This window comes from Phascolarctos cinereus, unplaced genomic scaffold (genome assembly GCF_003287225.1).
Source record: "Phascolarctos cinereus isolate Bilbo 61053 unplaced genomic scaffold, phaCin_HiC Scaffold_7;HRSCAF=346, whole genome shotgun sequence".
NCBI classification, from domain to species: Eukaryota; Metazoa; Chordata; class Mammalia; order Diprotodontia; family Phascolarctidae; genus Phascolarctos; species Phascolarctos cinereus.
Window position 1 is genome coordinate 51,574,729 of NW_027556180.1, and position 24,674 is coordinate 51,599,402.

A 24,674-nucleotide genomic window follows, 5' to 3' on the forward strand; every position below is an offset into this window, starting at 1 on the left:
TTATATACAACATGTTCAGGAAGCTTAGTGAAACTATAATACATTTATTCAAACTTTAATTTTAAAATAATCTATTTAGGACCGTTAAACGATTTTAAGTAAATTGAGCTTAACATTTTCTGAAGCCGATTAAGTTATGAAAAGTCACCAATGAAACTGAGTAGGAAAATGGCAAACTGTAGTTAAAATTAAGCAATCCAAAAATATTAGTGTTGTTATTAAGTGTAACTGAAAGATTATAAAACCTAGAAAAAGATATGAATTTAGATTCTAAAAGTTATAGATCTCTTGAGCTGTTTAACAAGGCCATTTGGACAGAGGACAATTTCATCTCTTGCATGTTGTTCATTATAATGTAGTTATTAACTAGCTAAATATATATATATATATATATATATATATATATATTTCCATATTACATTATAACTTTTAATTAGTTAATAGGCTAATTTATATTAAGATTTGGTTAAGTTATTTCATGTGCAATTCATTTTTGGTCCAATGTTCTGAGGGACTGAATTATCTCATGAAAACACAATTCTCCAGAATGAAATTCAAACTTTCTCCTTAAAGCCAAGCATTTAGATAAAAGCGATGATTTATTGTGCCAATGATTTATCTGAATGTTTCCATGATGCAAATATTGTGTATGATATCATTGCCAAAAATGATAAGGCTAAGTCTATATTAAGAAAAGTAAAGCACACAAGCCTAAAGAGAGGAGAGTACTGGGGCTCCCTGCTTTTCTCAAATCCCATTGAGTACAATTCTTGGTACCACATTATGAAGGACATTCATAATCAGTCAATCCATATTTATTTTGTACCAGGCATTGTATTAAGTGTTAGGTAAACAAATTAAGGGGAAAAAAGACAACTCTTTTCCTCAAAGAGCTTACAATAGTAGTGGGGAAATAAATATGTAAAAGTAAACTGAAAATAGGTAGTGAAAGGGAAGGATGGAGAAGGTACCCAACATAAGAGAATGATGGATAAATCAGAAAAGTTCTAAAGTAGCGCAATCAGGTGAGAAATGAGGAGACATTTGGAGGGGAGTTCCTTTCTTAAAGGGAGATTTTGAAGTTCATGGCTCTACCCTCCAAAAAGAGGAACAGCAGGTCGTGATGAAGTGGAGTCTGTCTCCCTCTCTTTGTCTCTATCCCTCATGACCTCCCTCTCTCCTCTTTCTCTCTATGAAATCAATTTTACTCTGCTTCAAATACTGGTCAAAACACTTTTCCTGCTAGGCTGTATATTTGGTTCATTTACCCAAAGACAGAATTTTAACCCATTTCAGATTGTACTAAGAAGATTTGCAAAGACTTTTTTCTAACATTAGGGAATGCTTTGATTTTTGGAAAATGGTATTATGGAATCAGACGGCCCTTGGTGAGCAGCTGAGTGAAGGTGGCATTTTAGGTTCACTGTCAGTCAAATCAGCAGAAAAGTGACTAGGTGACATAACATTAGACCTTGTGCAGTCTGTCAGAAGCCTGTTTAAAAAGAACCAATAAATACGATACAAGAAGTACTCACCTCAATGCAGAAGGCTAACACTGGGCATGTAATTCTATTTAAGGAGCTACTGTTGTTATTGTTTATCATTACTACTAAATCCTGACTAACTGATGAGCAAATGACTAAATTCAATGATTTCAGTTTTAAAACTACAACTTTTCTAGGAATTAATTTACAACTATCACATTCAGGGAAATGTCCATGTCAAAAGACTCCAATCTGATAATAATAGATTTGTTTATATCAGAGATAAAATCATTTTTTTTCAGCAACAGAATAGTGTACAGGTCATTCATTGAAGAAGTATTGTACAGTGTAAAGAACACTGACTTTGGAATTGCAGGACATGGGGCCAAATTCTATCTCTACTACTTCCAATTTATGTGATACTGAGCAAGTCATTTAATCTTTCTTAGCCTCAGTTTCTTCATTTATCAAACAAGAGTGTTGGTTTTAGCTTTTAACACACTTTCAATTTTAAAGCATTGATCATCTCATTGTAACACAAAAGCTATTATTAAAAATGTTACCCTTGTCTCCCAAATCTATTGTTCTCATCTTTTCCCAAAGGGATTTAGTTATTTATGGGGCATTTATACAAATTCTCATTCCTACTAATCATATTAGTAAATTAACAGGCATGTTATAGACATCTGAAATTCAATTATGATTCATTGCTAATATTATACTTGTTTTCTCTTGTCTCAAATTCTGCTTGCTCTTCATAGCAAAGTACTTTGAGTTTTCAACCTCAACATATTGAAAGCATACAAACCATCACGACAAACCCATCCCACCCCCTTATTTCTTATATATGGAACCTGAAAACAGAATGAGGGAATAATTTGTCTAAGATTAAATAAAGATGGTAGGAAAGCAGAACTATAATCTAAGTCTACTGATTTCTAGTTTTAATTGCACAGTACTCTATGTTCCTGACAGGTTGACCTTCTCATTACTGCCTATACGTAGTGAGGCTTATACCAGCAACCACACCTTTTATTTTGCTATATTCCCCACAGGTTTGACTGACTGTCTTCCACTTATCCAGACACCTACATCCTACCCATCCCTTCAAGTTCAACTCAAGGACTCTTCCTCCATGAAACATTCTCTGACTAAAGGCTGAAATAATATTTCACTCTTCTGAACTTCTCTTTACTTAGAGTCAGGGCCATAAATGTTATTCTCTAATTTTGTCATGTCTCCAAATATTATAAGCTCACTTGAGAACTGAGACTTTCTTTTTTATTCATTTGTTGTTCTCCACCATGCCTAGAGCAATAATTTGCTTAAGGTAGTTGCCTAATAAATGCTTATGACTTGATTGAACCTAACCAATTTAATCTCCAAGAACCCGACCAATTGTAACAATGTTAAAAATGGCCTAATTCTGAAGAATTATGCATCACAGTAGCAAATTTTTATCATCACATTTTGAAAAAATGCTTTAAGAACATCACTGTCTCTTGAAAACAGAACAAAGGAATATTTTGTTACAATTCTAGATGACAAAAGTGTTGCCAAATTATGTTTCTGTAGTAAACTTCTTTGTGGCATTGTTTAAATTAAATTCACTTACCCCTTCATTCATTTAGTCATTCACCAATACATTTCATTAAAATTAGTAAGTTTCTACTATGAGCCAGGAGCTATTCTAGATTTGGATATTTTTTAAGTGTTACAAAGGAGAGTTGAATTGATAGTGGATGGGGATAGGAGGGTGATATTTCCAGAAATTACTGTTATATAAAAATTGTAGGTATCAATAAGGTGTAGTAAAAAGAGGCAGGAATGGAGGAAGGAAGGAAAGAAAGAAGGAAGAGAGAGACAGAGGTAAGAATCCAAGAAACTTTTAAGTGCCTGCTATGTGGCAGGCAACTATGCTAAGCTCTGGTGATCAAAAGAAACAAAAAACAAAAATAAAAAAATACAGCCCTTGCTGTCAGGGAGCTCACAATCTACTGGAAGAGACAAAGTGAAATTACTATATAAATCAGATCTATTAGAAGTAATCTCATTGTGAAAACGAGTAGGATAATGAGGCCTAGCCTGCAGAAAGTGTGATTTTAGGTGTGACATGAAAGAAGCTGCAGAAGCCATGAGTTGGAGATGAAGAGGGTGAGGGTTCAGGGCATGAAGCACAAGTGAAAATGCCCATTTTTTGGTGATGGAATGTCCTATGTGAGAATTGAGGATAGATCGGAGTTGAGGAAGAAACATCAACCATCTGTGTTTTGCGATAGTATAGGTATGAGGTGATAAAAATGTCAGAGGAGAGAGAGAGGTCAGATATATGAGAGATTTCATGAAGTTAGAAAAATAATAATTGATAACTGATATGGTATGAATGAGGTGAGCCAGTGTGAAAAGTTAAGGATGAAACCTAAGTTGTGAGTCTAAGTAACTGGGAGGATAGTGGCACTCTCAACAGTAATAAGAAAATTAGGTTAAAGGGAGAGTTTGGGGAGAAAGATAATGAGTTCAGTTGGGGATATCTTGAGCTTAAGATTTCTATGGGTATTCAGGGCCTATAGGAAACTTTGTGTCAAGGGAGAGGTTAGGACTGGATAAATAGATGTTTATGGAGATGATAATTGAGTTCATTGTAAGTAATGAAATCACTGAGCAAAATAGTATATGGGAAAGAGGGAAGAAGACCCAGGACAAAGCCTTGGGGGAAATTCATGATTAATGGACATAACCTGAATTAAGATCCAGCCAAGGAGACACAGAAGGAAAAATGAGGCAGGTAGGAGGAGAAATGGGAAAGAATTATGCCATGAAAATCTTGAGAGAAGCGATTCTTAAAGAGAAGAGGATGATCGGCAGTGTCAATGGCTGTAGAAAGGTCAAGCAGGATGAGAACTGAGACAAGATCATGAGATTTGGACAGGTAAGTGATCATTGTTAAATTTGGACAGCTTCAGTTGAACAATAACTCTATCATGAATCAAGCCAGACTGCAAAGAGACAAGAAGAAACTGAGAGGCAGGAAGTGAAGATACCAAATGTAAGCAGTCTGCTCAGATTTTGCAACAAAAGGGAGAAGAAACAAATGATGATAGCTAACGGGGATGAATGGATCAAATGAGGGTTTTTTGAGGATGAAGGAGACAGGATTTTTTTTTTAGTTAGTAGAGAAACAGACAGGTAGAAAAGAGATTGAATATTAGTTAGAGACTATTGAACATAAAGGGGGCAATATGTTAGAGAAGATAAAATGAAATGAGATTACTCTGGTAGATAGAAAGATTGGCTTTGGCAAGAAGGGCCACTTCTCCTCCTAAGGCAGGGGAGAAGGCAGATATAGTAGTAAAAGGAATCTGAGTGAAGTAACATGAGGAGGAGAGACAATGAAGGATCTCTCCCTGGATGGTCTCAATTTTTTTTTCAGTAATAAATCAGGCAGAATTCTCAGCTAAGATGGTGAAGTGAAGGGAAACAATGAGAGGTTTGAGAAGGGATGAAAAGGTTTGAAAAGTCTTCTGTAATAAGCAGGGTAGTGAGTTAATTAGGGAGGCACAGAAGGATTGCCTTCCTACAATGAGAGCCCAGTTGAGATCGTATAACATGAAACTGTAGTGTACTCAGTTTGCTTTCTCTATTTCCTTGTTCACTAGCATTTGGATAGAAACAAAGGCAACAGGTTGTGGTAATAACCCAAGACTGAGGCTTGTCAGGGTAAGGATGATAGAATATGTAAGGCATCAAGGAACTCAAGGAAGAGAGGAGTGTACAGCTGAATTTGTTCATCGATAGAACACAATTGGAAATGGAGGAGAGTATAGCCAGTCTAGGGGGGTGGCTTAGGAAAGAACTGAGAGATGGAGGGATAGAAGGTCATGCTGAGGATGAAGAATAGGGTTTGGAGATTCAAGGCAGAGGGAAAGGTAGAATGACAATAGGATATGATCAGATGAAGGAATTTCAGAATTCACAAATGTGGAAGCGATGTGATGTCATTTATGAGTGTTGGTGAGATCCAGGATATGACCATCTTGGTGTGTGGCTGAGGTGGAGTGGAAGATTAGATCATGAAAGTGAATAAGTTGAGTAACTGCGCGTGTTTGAGAGGGTATCAGTATGTATGTTGATGTCTAATATGAGGACAAGAATGGGGAGATGAAAATGAATGAGATCTAGACACTAAACTCAATGAAGAAAGATATAGAATGGCATGTAAGTCATAGACAACGGTCACAAGCATTTCAATTAAGTGATAAATACAAATTGCATGAGCTTCAAAGGAGGAAGGTTTACTGATTAATAAGGGTAAATGCAGAGCCTGTAGATGGCAATGGGGAACAAAAATTATTCCATCTCCCCACCATTACAAGTAGAGGTGGATGATGAGATGAAATGAAATCAGTGTTAAAAAAAGATGTCTTAGAAAGCTGTCTGATCAAAACCTAGTCATGTCTTATTGAGTATAAGAAAATGGAGGGAGTGGGAAAGTAAAGGGTTTAAGATGAAAACTAATGTATTGCCTATGCAACAAGCATTCCAGAGAGCACAGTTGAAGTAGTAGGTAGATGGAAATAAGGGATTGGTCAGTGTGGGATTGAGAATAGGGTTTGAAAAATAGCCACCAAGGCTTAAGAATCACTGGGATGGGGAGGGAATAGAGTTCAAGTAGGCCCATTGAGTTTCAGCCTCAGGGTGGAGTTATGACAAGGGATAGTGAGAGGAAGGAGACTAGGTTTGGACAAGGTGAATGCTATGTCACTGCAGCAGTCAGAGAAGGTGTCTGGAGCACAATGGAATGATTGTCCAGGGATGGAACCAAGACTCCCCTTCTATGAAGTCCCAGGAAAGTGAATACAGTGGAATTATAGATAGTCAGAGAGAAAGAAAAAGGAAGGAATAAAAAAGCCACTTTAAGGAACATGCTTTAATAGGTTCTTTGCTCTCTCCTGGAGATTAAAGGAGGATTTTTTTTTTGGTCAACTGTGACAAGTGAGGATTCAGTGGGAATGAAATCCTGGAGAGAGTTATATCATCCATGCAATTCTTTGGGTTCTTTTCTGCTGCATTCTATTTTTGTTCTCTTCTGCAATAGTAGACTATTTAATGGGAAGCATTAGCACAGATGCCCAGCATCTGACTATCAGTGAGAGCTTGTTTTCACAGCTGATTTGATGAAGGGTCAAGTAGGTCACATAGCTTGCCCTGAATACCCAAGGTGTCATCCTCTTAACTTGTTCAGATTTCAATTCTTTATTCTAACCTCTAACCTAGATGGCAGCCTGCCAGTTCCTAATGAGGGACGCCAAAGCAGTTTTAAATATTTGGCAACATACAAAGCCACCAGAAACACTTCATTACAAGATTTAATTATTATAATGCTGAGTGATTATTTACAGAAAATAGTGACATTAAGTCATTTAGGAGAGATCACCACCTGGGAAATTTGAAAATAAAAAGGGAGTGAGATTAAGATGGCAATGGAGAGGACTGAAAAATGACTTCTTTGCTTGTTTTCATTTAAAAAAGTACTAATTCTGTATTCATTTAATAACTTGCCCAAGCTTATAAATATACTGCCCATAGCATGCTTTGCCATCTGGCAACTAAGCTAATGCCAACTGATGAGTTGACTAGATGTATCCTTGGTATCTATGTGACAGTTGAAAATTGAAATACTCTGGAGGGATGAACAGTGAATACTAACTTTAAATAATAGATGCTTAAAATATACCTCAAAACTCATTTCCTTTCTTAGATTTAAGTGAATTCTAAAGAATTTGTGGTTTGTTTTGTTCAGGGTTGGGGGGGTGGATTGAATTAAAAATGAATGATGAATGACTACCTATATGCAAAACATCATGAAAACAAAACAAAACAAAATCCATGTTTCTTATAAATTGCCTTTGGTTAAAAAAAAAAATGAAGCAGAAATGCAAGAGCTGGAAGCCACAGTACAAAGCCTTGACTTAATGTTATCCTGAGAATTTAGGGATCAGTGAATGACACTATAGTGCCAATAAATCATTGCTTCTAGCATTACAATATAATTCCTGGAAGAATTACCTTTGAGAGCTTGCTTCTCAGAATTGTATTGCCACAAATTTCTGCAATGCCTTTCTTTTAAAGAACTCTACATGTGCTATATCATTTCTCAACATCTCTGAGCAAACAGGCTAGGACATGTATTACTATAGTCTAAACATGAAGAGATTGAGCACCAGACATGATGTCTTCATAGACACATAGACACTGATTCAAAGTCCCATTTATTTATTTTTTTCCCCCCTTACCCAACAAACTGTCAAAAACAAAAATATTTTCAGGGATAAGAACATATTTTCCCATAGGAAAGTGGATCTCTATAAGCTGAAAATTCTTGACTCTGCATTCTTACTTTCTGGTAGCTTGGGGCTTCTCCTGGAATGTGGGCAAAGCTAGATTGGGATTGCAAAGTGAGGATCTAGCTTGGTAGAGGGAAGGGGAAAATCATATGATAATTTAGTATTTTACTAATTCCTGCCAACTAGGTGACAAGCTTTGTTGTTTCTTTGCAACATGGCTCCAAGTGCTGTGAATATCACCTACTTTCAGCACCCTAAGACAAAGCTTGCTTTTTTTTGTCTCACTGTACTTATCGCTCTAAGCCCAGGAGAACAGTATAGAGTGTTAATCAAAAGCTCTCAATTCCATGAGAAAGCCCAGGAAAGAGCCATGATATAATATTAATTACTCTCAGCCAGCAATCAATAAACTAGCAGCAAAATATTATGGTCAACACAGCAATGGTCTTGCAGTCAGGAAATCTTTGTCTCCCCGCTCTAACATTTAACTAATTGTGTGGCATTGAGTCAGTCATTTCAGCTTTCTTAATCTCACATGACTAGTAATCCACAAAGACTAGAATCAAACCCAGACCACCCCTGATCCCACAACCCTCTTCTTTCCACTAGAACATGCTGCCCTCTTGTTAGCCTCTGGATAGCTCTGTCCACATATCTGACATGATATAGGGACAGAATGTAATGAACCTGAAAGCTTTCAAAAGTCATTTTACATAATCCTCTACTTATGAGCAACAGGGGAAGGATTAAGTAAAAGTGCATCAATAGCTAGGGCAAACACGATGGGATAAATGGAAAAATAATTATAGAGTATGTGCCTGAATTTACTGAATGAAGATTAAATACTTGAAGAAGTGAAGAGCAATCTAAAAAAGCCTCAGAGCAAGGAGTATTTACTGATTTTTTTTTTGATGGGGATATTTTATTTTGCTTTTCAATCTAGTAAATCATGAATTTGCTAAAGACAATATTCCAGAATGAATTTAAAGAAGTGGTGTGTTTTTTTTTTTTGGTTTTGAAATAGTTGAAATGTGTCTTCTAAGAGTATGAAATTTTTTAGGAAGTCAATAAAAGCCAATTGGGGAAGTTATTATTTGTTCAATAATGTGATTTGTACATGGTTGGGGTTAACCATTTGTATAGAGTGGACAATTCCATTCATTGCCTTCATCAAGAAAAGAGACGAATGAGTGATTATATCCATGAATTTAAAGGAAAAAATGTTGTAATATAATAATTGATTGAGTGTAAGTAACATTGAGCTTGCAGTCTGAAGACTTAGCTCCAAAACTCAACTCTGCTCCTTACTAGCTGTGAAACCTCAGGCAAGTAACTCAGCTTTATAAGGTCTCAGGTTCCTCATTTATAAAATGAAGGAGCTGATTTAAAGGAAAGGTTCTAGCTGTGTAACATTCTGTGATTCTGTGAACAAGATAGTCTAGCCTTTTTGTTGAATTTATAGTAACCAAAGGGAAGAGTCAATACATTAGATAAATAAGTATTGGTCTAACTGTGGAAAATTCTGTTCCAGATACTAGGGTTAGAGCCAACATTTAGATGGGGCATAATTCTTATGCAATTTAAAATCTACTAGAGTACAGTCCTGATGGATATGTGTTGCCCAGCCAAGGTCACCACACCTGGATCAGAGAATAACATCTCTTGAGGCATCTACTACTCCTCCATTCTTTTCAGCAATTTTTTTTTAGTTATTTTTAGGCAATTGGGGTTAAGTGACCTGGCCAGAGTCACATAGCTAGTAAGTGTCAAGTGTTTGGTCTGAGACCGGATTTGAACTCAGGTCCTCCTGACTTCAGGGCCAGTGCTCTATCCACTATGCCACCTAGCTGCCCCCCTCTTTAGTAAATTGAAGGAAATTCAAAGGTTCCTGTCATCTCATCATCATCAGCATCATTATTAGTAGCAGCAGTAGTAGAAGTAGCAGCTAGCATTCATGTAGAGCTTTATGGTTTGCAAAGCACTTCACAGATATTATCTCATTTCATCCTCACAACAACCATAGAAATAGGTTTTATCATTATCCAAATTATATTATTATTTTAAAATGTAGAAACTGGGAGATACATAGGTTAAATGACTTGCCTAAGGTCATACAGTTAATATGTTATCAGAGTTCTATCCACTGAGCCACCTAGCTGACTCTCATGATTCATGAAGAGACCTATTGACTTAAAAGTAATGAGATTGCTCCAGAGGGTTTCAGTAGGCTGAAGGTCAGTATTTGGAGAGGCTTAACTTTCTCAGCAAAGATAAACAGGAATAACATCTTAAAACTACACCTTCCAAATAGAGTTACTAAAATACTTGGAGTCCCCAAGCAATCTTGTGTTTCCACCTCAAATACAGGAGGATGATCTCCCAGCCAGTTGAATACAATTGAATACCTACAGGTTTTCATTGCCTCTCTCATTTTCTTTAAAGCAAAACCACAAATAAGCTACAGGAAAAATGGCCTCATCCTTATGAAATAAACTGTATTGTATTGTATTGTAAGTAAATGGTTTAAACAGCAACGCACCACTTGTTATTTAATCTAAGGCCCATTACTGGAGTAATAAAATGAATGAAAGAAAAGGAAAGTGGAATTTGTCACTGTTTACCATTCATTCATCATTGTTCTAGTAGTGGTTTTTCCTCTTCATATCTTAAAGCTCCTTCCTCTATGCCTAATCTCCATAAAAGACTTGTTTTCTTGCTTGGAAAAAAATTGATGCAGTAACATCTTTGGAAACTTAAGCAACCTTGGAGACAGTCACTAGTCCAGCCTTGCCAGGAGGGCTGTTACACAAATTAAAAGTAGAATTCAAAGCTCATAGCCATCAAAAATGGTCTTACCCTAACAATATAGGTGCGAATACGATGCATACTAGCACTTATGTTTGGTCTGTACTCTATGCACGTGTATGTCAGCCCTATTGTACTCCTATTACTCTTGTGTTAAAAGCACATCCTTATCTGCCTTGTACTCCTATTACTCTTGTGTTAAAAGCACATCCTTATCTGCCTAAACACCCCCTCATCTATCCAGTAAAATAAGTATATTTATAGGTAGTCAATTCAAAAGGGCAATCACAGCAAGTAAAGTTTCTAAAGGGAGCCTAAAAGTTACATATAAATGATCCCAAAGATCAAAGGAGCATAATTTACAAATTGTGTCACATTAACCAAAAATCATATCCTGGTAATATATGCTAAAGGAGGGACTGTCATCTAGTCTTTGCTGTCAGGAACTTTTGGTCCTGTGACATACGAATTCCAGACACATGTCAGACCTCCTCAGTAAAGACCAGCAGATCACCAAATGGTGCTCATAATTCAGAGGTAAGGTGGACATGTTAACTTCAAAGTTTTGCTGACAACTTTGAAATGATTTGTATATGTTAATGACTAACCCAAAAGAAGAAAGAGAAGAGTTAGTCTGTTTCCCCACCAAAAAAAAAAATCTATAAAAATGATACTCCCAAACTCCTCCCTACCAAGCACTCTTCCATCTCCACTGCATCCATGCCGCAGAGTGCTCCCAAGTCTAATCCATAGTTACATGACTGATACTTTCTTGCCTCTCCACCTCTCCATCCTCTTTCTCATGTTGCCTGCTTTTTTTCCCTATCCCATCTTCATTCTCTCTGTTATCTACCTCTATACCCCTCTTTCACCTTCTTTTCTTTTTGCCCTCCCTATACCTTTTATGCCTAATTAAAATGTGATTTCCTCCACTTTCTCTTCCCATTGCTAGTCACAGTCTTTCCCAGAAAATACCCAAGGAACAGGCGTAACTGCCTCCATTGCACAATTTCCTAAAATCAACCCAATGCTTTTCTTCAATGTCACTTCAAAATTCTTTTTTTTTTATATTGGGATGTCAGATAGTCATCCATATGTTCCCTCCAAATCACTGCTTCCAGTGCTATTCACATATTGAAAAATATCTGTGGTTTTGGCAACACAGAGATTTCTGAATGTGGAATTTTCTCCCCATCTAAAGCAGATTCTAAACCATCTACGACACAGTTGAGTCCTAGGTAATTGTCTGAGACAAACACAGCTAATTTCAGAAGGGGTATCTGAACCCAAGTCTTCCTAACTTCCCATCAACTAAACCGTTTTTCCTCTATGTCTATACAAGATACACCCAAAAATAGCCTTTTGAATGGATGCTGCAGATCAGTGTTGGTACATACAAGTATTTCTGGAAAAAAAAAATGTCTTGCTCTTTTCAGTTCAGAGAGGTAATACTTTAATCCAGAGGTTGGAGACATGTGGCCTTGAAGACTTTATCTAGGTAAATTGCACAGAACAGTTTGGATTCAGTCAAAGGGCCACACTTGAGGGCCTAGAAGGTCTCATGTGGCCTTGAGGCTGCAGGTTCCCCACCCCTGCATGGGCTGGCAAACATCAGTGGCAAGGCCAAATCCTACAGGTTTTATAGCCAGTTATGTGTATGGTCTGGAGGCTAAGAATGGCTTTGCCATTTTAAAATACAATAAAACTATTTAAAACGAAACAAAAGCAACTTTTAACTCACAGGCTGTACAAAAACAGCCTGCCATTTATAACCATACCCCTGATTTAATCCTATCAACATGACTCATTCAAGGCCACTATTGAGAGATATACTCAGAGTAGGAATGCTATCCATTTCTGACAGTAGGTTAGTTTCTAATCTTGCATTAATAGCATCTGCAATGTGAAGATAGCTGGATTTAGAGAGCAAAGACCATATTTCAAATCCTACCTCTTCTATTTACCATCTTGTGACCTTAGTCAAGTCTCTCTAATTCTCTCTGGACTTCAGTTTCCTTACCTGAAAAAGAAAGAGGTTAACATAGATGATCCACAAGATACCTTTCAATTCTGTCTATAATCCTGTGATTCTGATCCTATGATTGTCTCCATTTAAACATAAGACTGGGAAACTGCTTTAATGATGCTTTAATATAGGCTGAAACTGAAGGGGGAGAATAAAAGTATGCTCTCCATCCCTTACTGACCCCCATATACACACATCTTCTAAACAGCTAAAAGGAAGCTAATAGCCAGCTAAGAATTAGTATACTGCCAAAAAATAGTTAATTTTGCAAGCAAATTGATAGGAATAATAAAAGATTCTGCATAGGGACTATTTTAATATATCTTCTTTATGACCTCCTTCATTCAATAGACAGATTTCTAAATTTCATACCAAAATGTATTTTCTAGGCCGGGAAATTGCCAAATATTTAAGCCCCTTGATTACATTTAGGGGCCATTGACTTATAGTTCAATGAGAATTCAGCAGTGAGCTTTACTCATTTGTCTTATCTTCTAAATCCTCATCCCTAATAATCAGAATTTTACTTTCCAAAAGCAAGGGGAAGTGTTGACTACACTTCAGAGACATACTCCTCAAAGAAGGAAAAAGGAACTTTAATTTTTTTTTTCTTACAAAATGTGTTTTCATGCCTTTGGGTTGAGCAGAGACTAAATTTGTAAACTAGATAGGCACTTGTGTAAAAAGATCATTGAACTCGCAGTCCTTTAATCTGACTCTGCTATTTCACCAGATGTTGACCTTGGATAAATGATTTGACTTCTGTCACCCTGAGTTTTCTCATTTGTAAAATTGAAAAAACAAATATTGGACTAAATGATCACTAAAATCTCTTTCAGCTCTCAGTGCCCTGATTTGAAGATCCAAATTAAAGTGAGATGATCTTTCTTCTCTGTCAGGTCTCTAGCAGTCACCTGTTCAACAACATCATCATCATCATCAAAATTATCTTCAGTGTCATTCTTAGTTTTCATATAGAACTGTAAGGTTTGTTTGTGAAATGCTTTATACAAATTATCTCATTCAATCAGCAAAACAAGGTAGTGAAGTAGGTGCTTTTATTATCCTTTGGTGTTTTTTTTTGTTTTTTTTTTTACAAATTAGGAAAATGAGGCTGGGAGGTTAAGTGACTTACCCTAGGTTAGAGGTAGGACTTGATCTAGGACTTCTTCACTCTAAGTTCAGTGTTCTAGCCATTATGCCACCTGGCCTGATAAGAGAGAGCTACAGTATCCTGCTTCTGTAGTCTTAATGGGTGTTATCACTTTTCTACATAGTTAATTTGCAGTGATTTGATGATCGTTGAAGAGTTTTTTCAAACTTTTTACAAGCTTCCTATTTTTACAGGGCCTCCCCTTTCTAAAGGCAAATCAAAATTAACTCACTCAGTGGGAAGGAAACCATACCTGAGCAACAATAATTTTGTTGTTGTTATTTATGCTATTTAATTTGAAAGGCCTTGTCTCCAAGGCCACATTTTATTACCCAAACATTTCCAAAGTCATAGATTTGCTCTCTATTTTTCCAGTCTTTACTTAATGTCTTAATTCTTTTGGTTATTTCTAGGACAAAACAGTTCAAACCTTTTTTTTTGTACGAATATGTTGAATCCTAGACACTATGGACTTTTCACATATATCTTCAATTGGAAAGTCTATCATTGGACTGCTTATATATGAAGTGAGATAATATTCACAACTCTTCTTTGTGCCTTATGTTAATAACAGAAGAAAGCAGACAAAGGTGGAAGATTCCTCAAGAATCTCTGTTGTGGAATACAAATGACATTGATTTTAAAGTAAAAAAAAATTATAAAAAGAAAAAGGAGTATTCATACGGTAAGAGAAGACTTGGGTGAATTAGTATAAGTTGGTGGCAGAATCTTTCAGCTTTTACGTTTCGTGTTTCCTCAAATGAGAAATTTATTGTTGTTTAAGGCAAAAAAAGGACACTGCTACAATGATTGAGAAGAATAATGGAAAGATCATTGTTAATTATAATCTATGTGATATTAGGAAAGTCGTATCATCATCATTATCATCATCATTGTCATCATCATCATCATCATCATCATCATCATCGTTTTTATGTTTAGAAAGCACAATATTTATGCTATCTTAATTTTCCCCAAAAAAATCCCAATGAAGTGGCTGTTATATATATATATATATATATATATATATATATATATATATATATATATATATATATATATATATATATATGAAGAATGAGGACATTGACATTGACAAGTTAAATGATGTACCCATAATCATACAGTGTTTCATTTCAGTAACAACTTTTTGAGAAGAACTTCAAATCTATGTATTCTTGATTCCACATCCACTGCTCTGTACTTTCTTCCATGCTATCTCTTTAAACCTCAATTTCCTTACCTGTTAAATGAGGGAGCTGAATTAGATGGCATCTTATAACTTTAGATGCTTTGATTCTATGATTCCAAAGTAATCCTTTCCTTAGGGTGCCAGCATTCAGTCAGACTAACTTCCCCAAGTGACATTTAGTTCCATTTTCTATGTGAAAATGGATGCACCTGTGGCAGAAATCCAAAATATACCACAAAGAGATTCCAAGCCTTACTCCTTTGAAAATGAGAAGAGAAAACAGAGTAAGGTCATTCGAAGCCTTCAAAACACATCTGTAACAAGAGCTGAGCACAGGCAGTACTGTACACCCTACCATTATCCCTCCAGCTTACTCCATGTTCAGAATTGACTACCTACCTCAGAATACTTTCTTACATCTCTCCATTGGTCTTGATGATTTGAATCCTTTCTTTTCAAAGGAATGATCTTAAGACTCATTGTACCTGCTTCTGATGCATTTAGAGTTGAAAGAGCTTTGAACTCAGAGACCACTTGACTGTCTCTGTTACTAGATTATAACTTTGGATGAATTATTGTTCTACAATGCCTCAGTTTTCTCATCTGTAAAATGAGACAACTGGAGTAGATAACCTCTACAGAAGGGTTTCTTAACAGTGTGTGTGTGTGTTGTTATTGGTGTGTGTGTGTGTGTGTGTGTGTGTGTGTGTGTGAGAGAGAGAGAGAGAGAGAGAGAGAGAGAGAGAGAGAGAGAGAGAGAGAGAGAGAGAGAGACATGGACCCCTCTGACAATCTAGTGAAACATGTGAACCCTTTTCTCAGGATAACATTTCTAACAAATTGAAGAAAATGCTAAATTTTAGTTAGAGGTTGATCAAAAGAAGGATGCAATTTGTCTTTGCCTCATCCAGGTTCCCATACTCCTAAAATCTATTCATGGATTCATGGACCCCAAATGAAGGGGCATCTTCTATGTCTCTGTGTCATGATCCTCAGATTCATATCTGGGGCTCTTAAAGTTTCCTTTCTGCTCTGACAGATTTCTGATACCTATCCAACAATGGAGATATGGCAGCCTGCTGGTATTCATTTTAGCATATGACTTTTTGTGGTTAATGTGTTGGTGACTTTATGATCATTCAAGGTTTTCCTTTCAGTGAATATCATCAAGTGAAAGCATGTGGAAATGAGATATCGAATGGAACGGCAAAGTAAATCTTGTTGTTGTTACTCTTGCTGTTATCAGTCAAGTCCAACTCTTCATAACCCCATTTGGGGTTTTCTTGACAAAGATACTGGAGTGGTTTGCCATTTCCTTCTCAAGTTCATTTTACAGATGAAGAAACTGAGGCTAACAGGGTTAAGTGACTTACCCAGAGTCACACAGTTTGTAAGTGTCTGAGGCCAGATTTGAACTCAGCAAGATGAGTCTTCCTGACTCCAGGCCCAGCACTCTATCTACTGTACCACCTAGCTGCCCAAAGTAAACCTGCCTATTGAATATCATATTCACAGCATTAGCTGGAAGAGAAGATAGAATTATAGTTCTACAACTGCAAGGGACCTCAGAACCCATCTAGTCTAGCCCCATAATTTTACAGATGAGAAAACTGAGGCCTATGGTTGTTCATTTATGTGCCCAGGGTCACAGAGATAAGCAGTAGGGTCAGGACTTGAACCCAAGTTCCCTGATTCCAGTCAATGTCCATTTCTCAGTAGAACAGACAGATTAGATAGTACTGACCTCATTTTACAGACAAGGAAATTAGGACGCAGAATAAGTATGTGATTTGTCCAAGGATCCCACAAGATAGCAGCAGAGTTGATACTCAAACCTTGGTCTCCTATCTCCTAGGTCTGCCCCCATCCCAGTCCATCATGCTGTCAAGTGGGTAATCCTTCTGTAGCTGTGAAATTTTTTCACACACACACACACACACACACACACACACACACACACACACAAAATCTCAGGTACAAATTTGCTTGATTATTGACAATTTAATAGTCCATCAAGGTTTATATATGCAACAAATCACCCATCATGTGAGGTGATGATAAAAATGATACTGATTAGGCACATTCAAGCGAACGGATATTATCTACATTTTCAATTTGTAAGTCCGATGAGTGCACAGCAAAAGCACCTTAACTTTGACAGTAGTTCCTTATTTTTGACAGAGAACCTGGTGGGGGATTAGAAAATATTTTAATTTGCCTAAAATCAAAATTCTTTTTCATTGAATACTTTGTCTATGGCTGGTCTTAACATCATATTGTAATTCATACATAAATACATACAAAAATACATATGTATGTATGTATGTATGTATTAGCCTGTGGAAAATTAAATAACAATTTTTGTGGCTGTTGAATCCTTTCAGTTACGTGTGACTCTTTGTGACCCCATTTTGGGATTTTCTTAGCAAAGATACTGGAATGGTTTACCATTTCCTTCTCCCACCCATTTTACAGATGAGGAAACTGAGGCAGACAGATTTAAATGACTTGCCCAGGATCACACAGTTTATAAGGGTCTGAGGCCACACTTGAAATAATAAAAAAAAAAAGAGCCTTCCTGATTCCAAGCACAGTGCTCTATGCACTACGTCACCTAACTGCCCTAAATCAACATACAGAGATGTAGCATTTCAAAGAAGGAGAAATAATGCAATTAACTTTGTCAATTAAGAATTAACTGCAAACTTCTATTTTACAAGTCCCTCCACTATCACCTCCCAGATTTATTTTGGATTACTAGATCGTTCCTGGAAAATAGTTTATGTTTATTCTTAGTTCAACAAAAACCTTTGCGGTCATGAGGCTGTCTGAGTTAAAGGCTGATACAATGTTTAGAAGCTAAGCTTATTGTCTCTCCTACCCTGGGTCAATGATGGTACAAAAGGAGATTGTTTTCATTCATTCATTCAACCAATAATCACTAAAAAGGAACTTTTTTTTTAATAAAACTGCTACATAAATGCTAAACTAAATACTGTGAGGAAAACATTGACACAGGAAATATAGTTCTTGCCCTCAAGGAGCTTACATTCAAATGAGACAAAAATGAGGTATTTATATTGTTAGACAAAATAAAAAAGATATGAGAAGACTCACTAGTGATGATTAAAAGATCACTTCCCTCAGGGGTGAACAGAGAAAACAGGAGGAGGCAGCATTCAAGTTGCATATTGAAGGATAACTAAAACCTGTGCGTGTTTATGTTCCTATGTCTGTGTGCATGGGTGTGTATGGAGAAAGAGAGAGAAAGAAAAAGAGACAGAGGGAAAGAGAGAATTGGGGAAGACATTTCAATCTTCTGATGGAGCCAATATCATAAACAAAAGTTTACTGAGAGAAACTGAAATGGACTGAAAGTATGTAGTGCACTAGAGCAATGGGCTTGGAGGCAAGAAGAGCTGAGTTCAAACTGCTACCTCAAACACTTGCTATGTGACCAAAGCAAGGCAACATCCCTCAGACTCAATTTCCTCATGTATTAAATGGGGAAAACTTTTATCTCACAGGATTCTTGTAAAGACAAAATGAAGGAATATGTGTGAAGTGATTTGTATTCATGTTTACATGCATATTTCATGTTATGCTCATAACAACCTTTGGAGATATATGTTATTATTATTATCCCCTTTTTATATATCCATAAACTGAGGTTGAGAGAGATTAAAAGACTTGCCCAGGGGCACAACATGTAACTATACAAACTATATGAAAAAAGATTCAGACTCCAAATGCAGCACTCTATCCATTAAGTCATAGGTAGGACAAAGCTTCATACGTTCTTTTGTTTTTTCCCCACAGTGAATAATGAAATTTGCCACCATTTATGCAAATTGCTAGCTACCCTCCATGTGGCTGTGTCCCCAACAAACATGCATGCTCTGTAGGAATCATGCTGATTGCTGCTACACAGAGTGAGACTGTGCTACAAGCTTGCCAGCATTAATTAGCCTGCAATGTATTTTCCTTTCTTATATCATTGCTGCCTAAATATAATGAAATGTTCCATTGTTATACCAATGTATGGTATATATTGTGGGCTTGAGCAACAAGCCCACAAACTGAATCCTTTCATGGATCTGATTCCTTGACTCATGCAAATTGCCATAGTGGAGATGTTAGACATACTCAACAGCTGCCCTGTGTCAGGGATTCCTGCACTATCTTGTTACAGGTGCAGGAATGAAAAGCTCAGACTCTTGAAAAGAATTGTCTGTGTGCCAGCATACGACTTGACCTCTTTTCAGACAACAGTTTTTCCTTTTCACCCTCAGCACAGCTGACTTTGAGAATAGGATCCATCCATTTGGCTCCAATTTCAAACAGACTTGGATTCAAGGCCAACTTTCACAAGTTTCCTTTGAAAATGGAGTGTGAGGGCTGTTCTTTTTTTGTTTTTTAATAGATTTGTGAAGAATTAATCACTTATGTCACTATTTTTTTTTAAGTGAGGCAATCGGGGACAAGTGACTTGCCCACGGTCATACAGCTAATAAATGTCAAGAGTCAAGTGTCTGAGGCTGAATGTGAGCTCTGGTCCTCCTGACTCAAGGGCCCGTGCTTTATTCACTGCACCACCTAGCTACCCCTCAACTTAGGTCACTATTTAAAGGAAGAGAAAAAAGCCCAAGATTTTGTTTCTAGTACAACTTCCCCAGATTTCATATTCCTAGTTTTTGAATATCTCTAGTTTTGTCAAACTATGACTGTAGATAATAAGATGTGCTGATGATGCAGTATGTTCTCATGATGCAGACTATTGAAGGGTTAATGTATGAGATCTTCCCTGCCCATAGCCCAAGCTAAGGGACAAAGAACTTCCCTAACGATTGTTCTGGGATTTGTTCCTACCTAGACCCACCTTGGGGAACTATTCCTTTAAAAACAGGTCTTGAGGTAAACATCCAGGGACTTGGCCAGTTCCTGGGCATTGACCAGAGACATTTTTGACGTAATAAAGATTGTTCTTGAGGTCAGAGAGTTTCGGCCAAAACTCTCAGGTCCTTAAGATCAATCTCTTGTTCCTTGGCTGTCTGCCTTCTTTGTGTAAGGATGATAAAAAGGCTTTCTCTTGGGAAAGGGATTTTGGGAGTGTCCCCTAGGAGAGGACACTCTGCCATAGGGACTTTCCACCTGAGACCCTGACAGCTGTGATACAGGATCCCCCAGCCAGATGTTCGGGAGTTGGTGCTTCCTCAGATTGGTGATGTATTTCTTCTTCTTTATCTCTATCTTTCTGTTAATAGTCTTTGTTTCTAAGATCGTATAATCATATATAATCACATTTATGTGCATGAATGTTTATGATTATTATCATTATTAAATCATTTATAAGCTAGGAAGAGTGTGAACGTGTCTTTGTGGGTACAGATCCAAACCTGTGAAACAAATTATAAGTGCTGCACAGCCCGTAACACCTTACTGTTACAATTGAATTCCTGGTAGCTTTTGCCGATATTTTTTTTTAATTTTCATTTTTGTCCTGAACCTATGATTTCATCAGTATCCAGAACTCTCAATGTGGACACTTCTTCCACAAGGCAGATTAATAACTCTAAAGTGGCTTGTATTCTTATAGTATTGCCTGGGGCCCTGAGCACTTAAGTGAACTATCCATGGTCCCTCATTCTTTTGTGTTAAAAGCAGGATTAGCATCCAGATGTTCCTGACAACAATATTAGTCCTCTACCTTCTAAGGCTGATTCTTTTTATTTTATTTTTTTTACATTTTTAAACTTTTTTTTATTTAAAGTTTTGAGTAACAAGTCTTTCTCCTCTCCCCAGTCGAGACGGTAATCAATTAGATATAGGTTATACATATGCAGTCATGTAAAACATTTCCATATTAGTCATTTTGTATAAGAAGACTTGACTAAAAGAAAAATAAAGAAAGTGAAAAATAGCATGCTTCAGTCTATATTCAATCAGTACCAGTTCTTTGCCTGGAGGCAGATAATATGCTTCATCAGTCCTTTGGGATTGTCTTGGCTCATTGTATTGCTGAGAATAAATAAGTCATTTACAATACATTAAACAATATTTCTACTACTGTGGTCATTGTTCTCCTGGTTCTGTTCACTTCACTATGCATCAGTTCATGAAAGTCTTTCCAGGTGTTTTTCTGAAATCATCCTGTTTGTCATTTCTTATAGCACAATAATTTTCCACTACAATCATATACCATGGTTTGTTGAGCCGTTCCCCAATTGAAGGGCATCTTTTTGATTTCCAATTCTTAGCCACCACAAAAAGAGCTGCTGTAGATATTTTTGAACAAATAAGTCATTTTCCCTTTTTTTTGGAATATAGATTTAGCAGTGATATTATTGTACCAAATTGTATGCACAGTTTTATAGCTCTTTGGTATAGTTCCACATTGCTCTCCAGAGTAGCTGGATCACTTCACAACTCCGCCAACAGGGCATTAGTGTCCCAGTTTGCCTACATCCACTCTAACATGCAACATTTTCTCTTTTTTGTCATTTTAGCCATTCCGATCAGTGTGAGGTACCTCAGAGTTGTTTTAATTTGCATTTCTCTGATCACTAATGATTCTGAGCATTTTTTTTTCATATGACTACAGATAGCTTTGATTTCCTCACCTGAAAACTACCTGTTATATCTGTTGACCATTTATCAATTGGGGAATGACTTGTGTTCTTATAACTTTGACTCAGTTCTCTATATATTTTTAGAAATTAGGCCTTTATCAGAAACACTGGCATTAGAAATTGCTTCCCAGGTTTCTGCTTCCCTTCTACTTATGGTTGATTGGTTTTGTTTGTGCAAAAACTTTTTTTTTAATTTTAGATAATCAAAATTATCTTTTTATATTTTGTAATGTTCTCTACATTTTCTCTGGTCCTACATTCTTCCTTTATCCATAAATCTGACAGATACACTATTCCATGCTCTCTTAATTTGCTTATGATATCACCCATTAGGTATAAATCATGTACTTATTTTGAACTCATCTTGGTATACAATGTGAAATGTGCTGGTCTATACTGAGTTTCTGCCATACTATTTTACAGTTTTCCCAGCAGTTTTTGTCAAATAACAAGTTTTTGTTTCAAAAACTTTGATCTTTGAGTTTATCATATACTAGATTATTATTTACTAATTAGCTTGTCAAATTTACTGGCATATAATTGGGCAAAATAGCCCCTAACAATTGTATTAATTCCATTTTCATTGATGGTAAATTCACCACAGATTGCTCACTTGCCTAGGGGGTTGCTGATTTGCAGGGGGGTGGGTCCTCACTGGTGGATTTCCCCAGGCTTGAAGCCTTGCTTCAGGCCTCCTGATATGAGGCTGGCTACTGCTACTGTTCTTGAACCTCAATCTCCTCCCATCCCAGTGAAATAGACCTTTTCTGCCATAGTAGTCAGTTGCTTCCCTGCTCCAAGACTAATTTTGAGTCAATTTTCTAATTATTTGAAGGAGAATTAGGGAGGGTTTCATAGGGTTCCTTCTTCATTCTGCCATCCTGGCACTGGAAGTCCCTAAGGCTGATACTTACAGGATATGTGGAAAAGCAAAATAGCAGAGATCAGTAGAATTTTCATTCTTTCATTTGATAGTAATTTCATAAATGTTTACTTAGCCAAACATTATCATGGGAACTGGAGGGAATATATCTATACCTATGTAAAAATCTCTGCCTCCACAAAACCTACATTTTCATTTAAAATGCAAATGGCTACATTTCTTTAAAATGTCCAGTGAATTCTTATGAATGCAAATGCCACATGATGGCTTGATTTTGATTTTATCTTTGTTCTTTGTATAAAACATGACTACATGTGGAAAAAGTACTAACTGATTTACTTTGGAAGCTAACTAGTTAAAGAGGTCATTGGGATACCTTTTTAGGCACTAAAGGAGATACTCAATAATTTAACAATTGCAAGAAAAAGGTTAAGCAATCTCCCAAAATAGCAAAGCTCTTCTTTTCTCCCACAAATTAGTAGGTCCTTTGGGTTCAACCATTATACTTGTCTTAGAGATATCAACTTGTTGCCTTTGACATTTTAAAATAAGCATGACCATTCATCCATATCGTTCCTCTTGTCACTTTGGCTTCTTCAGTATACTATATAGAGAATTTTTTTCTTTAGAAAGTAATTTCTAAAAGCTGGTCTGGGTATAGTTGAACATGACAGCCCTCCCTGTCATTGAGGAGACTGAAACTGGTGAAATTACGGGAGTTCTGAGTTACAGTAGATTTAAAACAGATTGAGTTTTCAAACTAAGCCTGACATCAGTATGGTGGGTTCTTGGTAGCAAAGGTCGATCAGGCTGCCTATAAAGTTGTGAACAAACCTAATTCAGAAATGGAGCAGGTAAACAACTTCTAGGCTGATTCAACAGCCAACCTAAACAAGATTGAAAAACACATTCTCAAGCAAACAAAGTCATTAGGAGTTTGATGGGAACATGAACATATAATTTATCACTGGGATATGATGTTATCAATAGATTAAGAATTGTATTACAATAAACCAACTCTGCTGCTCAAGTAATTTTCAATTTTTGTAATGCTACACATTAAACTTATGAAGTTGTTAAAGCCTAATGGCTAACAAATCTGGGACGGAGATCAGAAAAGTATATTAGTGAGATTTGTGGAGGCAGAATTAAGCATGATTAAAGCAAAAGATTCTTTATGATAAAAACCATAAAAAAAGTGGAGGGTGCTGCCTCAGGAAATGGGCTTTCTTTCACTCATTGTTTTTAAATGATGACTGGATATCTTTATGTAGAGAATATTATAGAACAGAGCCCAGGACAGCTACTGGGGATTTTTATAACTCTACAATTCTATGGCTGTGTTCAACAGAATAGCGTCCTAAAGGAAGGACTGGACTGGGAGTCAGGAAACTTGCATTGTCTTCCTGACCCTACTCTTAACTCAGTGTGTCAATGTGACCTAGTCTTTGTGCTTCCCTTGGCCTATTTTTTTCCAACTATAAAATGAGAAGGCTTGTATGAGCAGCTAGTACAATGCCTAGCATATAGTGAGTGCTTAATTAATGTTTGTTAATTGATTAATTGATTTACCAGGTGATCATTAAAGCTTTTTTTCCCAACACTAACATTCATTGATTCTGTTTTCCAGTACTTTGCCAATTACTGATGATCCCAATTTTGTAAATTGTGATACCAGTTAACAAGCCTACAAACCCGTCATATTCCTGTCTGTGACTATGTGCAAGCTTGCACTGTCTTTCCTGTTGTGACTCAAAATAGCCCAGCTCTTGGCTTTTCCTTTTTTCACTTGTCGCTATTGTCATCGGTTCATCTATTTTACTGGTATTACTTTGACTGTTGCTACTCTTTCTGTTGATGTTGTGGTTTAATACAATCTCTCAGTTATACACTTTATCAAGCATTATATAACCATTTAATGACATGCCATAGTCATCCACATAGTGAGGCTTAAAGCTAAAACATCCATGTTGAGAGAGGTAAGTAAAACATTTAGGACAGAAAAGCCTTCCTGACATCCTCATCTAGCCAAGAAATGACTGGTGAATTCTTGTTTGGAATCATGGAAGTCGTATTCATTTCTCCACATCTTCTTCTCTAGCTACATCAGGTACCTGCATCATGGTCTTTGTATCCTATTGTGCGGCTGATGCCTATA